General features: G+C 31.8%; 1 pseudogene; it reads right to left on the bottom strand.

Annotated features, from left to right (window-relative positions):
- Positions 1–1,683: 1,683 nt before the first annotated feature.
- The window catches only part of LOC106330585, a 23,243-nt pseudogene continuing 21,217 nt past the window's right edge, over positions 1,684–3,709 (bottom strand).

Here is a 3,709-nt window from a genome sequence, read left to right as displayed (position 1 = left end):
ATTGGGTAAAACTGATATACAAAGACATCTGAGAAACAAAACTTAGAGATCAGCCATAAGTCTACTAAATTAGCAGATAAAGATTCACCCGGTTGTAATAGTTTAAACCCGTTCAATATTTAGTTTAATATAAGTGTTTCGTGACAAAAAAAAAAAAGATCAAGTGAAGGTTAAGGCATTGAGATAGTTACTTATAATATTTGCATTTTTTTTGCTCTAAGAAATAGATTTTAAAGTCACTAAAAGAAACATAAAATATTATTTATGTTCTGGAGATATGAAATGTGATGTTTTTTAGCTATCTTGTTTGTACTTGCTATTATATTTTCCCTTTATTTCTAATTTAATTGACTTGATTTTTTGTTATAGAAAATATAAGATTTATGAAAACATTCATCTCTACTTATAATCTTTATATCCCATCAAAATTAGCAAAACCACTTTCTACACTCTTAGCAAAACAATTCATACTTTCAGTAGAACAGTGGCGAAAGTCTGTTGAAGATATCAGAGATATAGCGCATGTTCTTTATTCTAGTGTAGTGGGATGCTTGATGTATATATGCATTGGTGTGTACTAGACTAGATTTAGCATTAGTAGTTAGTCAAATAAGTACGTATATGCTAAATCATAGTAGAATTCATTGGGGACGCTATCAAATGGATTTTGAGAAAATTAAGAGGAATTAATGACTATATGTTTATATGTTTGGAGGTCAAAAGTGTTGCTCAGTTGTGGGGTTCATGGACCCTGATGATCTATATAATTGAAAGTCTACTAGATGGTACATATTTACTCTTGTAGGAGGACCAATATGTTAGAGAACGGTACAAAAATCTGTTGTTGTGATTTCAACCACAAAAGTTATGGTACTTGAAAAAGCAGCTAAGAAAGAATTTTGGATGCAAAGACTTGTAGCCGAATCAAAAGTTTATCAAGGAGGTGTTCAGCTACACTGTGAAAGCCACAGAGAATTAAGCTTATCATGCGAGGAGAAAGCATCTGGCTATAAGGTTTCATAAGATAAAGGAGTTACCAGTTTCTAAAAATGTTTTATTGGAAAATGTGCAAAGTTAGAAAATACAACTAACATGTTCATCAAACCCGTTAGAATGGAGAAATTCAAGTATTGATTAGATTTGCTCCATGTTGTCAAATGCTAGATGCAAAAGGGTCCCTCCCCCTCAAAAATAAATGGGATAAAAGGTCTTTCAGAGATTCATAGTCCAGATAGAGTTTGTGATTCTTGAATGACTTAAACGGTGTACCGGTAAAATAATATATACATTGGGTTGGATAAAACAGGTGCAAGACGGATTAGCTCATTATAAAAATTGACATCTGGAAGAATGTGAGGGCCGAAAGTTAATGTGTTACAGTATGTATATCTTTTAGGATTAGTAAACGTGTTTTTAGTATATAAGAAAATTGTCCTTAAAAAGAATATTATAAATTTTAGGGTTATATAAATATGGATCTAATAGATTATAAATAATTTCATAATTAATATATAAATCTTAAAATATGTATCTACTGAATCACAACAAAGAAGAACTAAATGGTGTTTCCAGTTGAAATATGTATTGTTATTGTTTCATATTTTGAAATTATATTTGAAATATTATTTCGTCCAAGATCTGAAGACGCAAGTAAAGATGTTTTTTTGGTTCTCAAATCTTACATTACAACATTTTGTGAAGAAGCCAAGCATTTCTATTGCTGAGTATATCCCATAGACGAAGAGACACTCTTTCTTGGACAGCAGCTTTTATGTTTTGGAGACATTCTTCCCAGTCGTCACATAGCCGGTGAGGATTACTTATAACCATTGGATCTACGATCAGTGTAATTGTCATCTTATTCATATAACTTTGAAAATGTATCGTCAACGCCTAAATCAATTTCAACAAAAACCAGTTAAGTAATGGTATGTCCATAGAAGCTAACTTCTTCAACTGGACCAACCATGTTCGAAAACGTCATTGTTGTATTTGACAGCATTCTGTTTACTAAAGTAGCCGCCACCTGTGATTAGTAACAATTTAATCAATAATCATATAAACACAGTAGACAAACCTTCAACTATATATATTAACTAGGACTTTTTTTTGGTATTGTCCTTTAATCTTAATGAAAAAATGACTGTTTGCTCTCGATACTAGAGATATTATATGATATTTTTTTTTTATATAAACTGACCTGAATCCCAAAAAAATTCACAATGATTCTACAAAAAAATGTGCGTTAGCATTGCCCCAAACGAATTCTTCTTTCTGAGGAGTATCGACTTGACTCGTCCGAGATGTTCCAACGGGTCATCACGTAATGCAATAGAAAACGGAAAGATCAGACAACCAAACCAATTTCCCCACCTACATTTGGACCCTTTCGCCATCATATCAGCTAGTTCCTGTCGTAATACGAAGATTAGTCCAAATCCACAGGTAATTGAGTATATTAATTAATTACTTGTAATCAGAGAAGTAAGTGAGCCTTTATAAATTTGCCTGGATTCCAGTTGTGGGTCTTAAGTTTACAAGTAGAGCTGTCCTTATCCTTGTTCTTTCAGGTAGTTTTTCTTTATTCCTTTTGATTTCTTTTTGAGAAAATGACTAGGATAGCACTAAAAATATTTTTGTCACAAATATAGCCTCTAAAAATAAAAACGACCAAAATAGCACTTAATGTTTTATTAAAAAAAATAAATATACATTTATACCCCAATGGTAAATTAATTTAGACATTAGGGTTTAGAGTTAAAGGATGGGATTTAGGATTTAGGATTTAGGTTTAGAGTTTAGGGTTTAGGGTTTAGAGTTTAGAGTTTAGGGTTTAGAGTTTAGGGGTGGGGTTTAGGGTTTAGGGTTTAGGGTTTATAGTTAAGGGGTGGGGTTTAGGATTTAGGGTTTAGGGTTTAGGATTTAGGGTTTAGGGTTTAGAGTTGGGGAGTTTTGTTTTGGGATAAGATTTCAAATTTTAAAAAATAAAAAAAAATTAAATTTTTCAAAAGATAAAATGCTATTTTTGTCATTTTAGTTTTCCAGAGCTATTTTTGTGACATAAACTTAGAAAAGTGTTATTTTGGAGATTTGCCCTTTCTTCTTCTCCTGTTTAATTTTCACAAGATTATTAGATTGTGTACGTAGCGTACGTTAATTTCATGAAATTAATAAATATCTCTTATTATAAGAAAATAGTAGAGTATACAATTTAGTTAATTACCGTATCTTCTCTCCATGTATCGCGAGAGACCAGCTTGGGTTACTCCAAGTAAAACATCGTTGACTGTCTATTATAACAGAGTATGAGATATTCATTATTATTATTTAAAAATAAAAATAAACTTTATAGCACTCTCCTAACTCATATATTCTCCTATTTTATGACCAATAGAGAATTAGATGCTAGTAAGCCATCTCTATGACGAATTGAACAAACAATGTTATGACTAAGAGAGAACGTCGACCAACTAATCAAAGGATAAACCAAACCATACCATCTTCATGGCGTTCTTGATTAGCTTTATATCGTCAAGGCTTACGGTACGATGAACCAAACGAAGGGGGGGGGTGGGTGAAAAGTATACAAAAGTATACATGTGAAAAGTATACATGCTGCAACCATTTAAAGTAAACCAGTTCTACCTCAATAGCTTCAGTAATAAAGTGTATGATTGTGAATAAAAAAAGAATAATAGCTTACATGGGG

Source organism: Brassica oleracea, chromosome C3 (assembly GCF_000695525.1).
Source record: "Brassica oleracea var. oleracea cultivar TO1000 chromosome C3, BOL, whole genome shotgun sequence".
Taxonomy (NCBI): domain Eukaryota; kingdom Viridiplantae; phylum Streptophyta; class Magnoliopsida; order Brassicales; family Brassicaceae; genus Brassica; species Brassica oleracea.
This window is presented reverse-complemented; position numbering and strand designations above follow the sequence as displayed.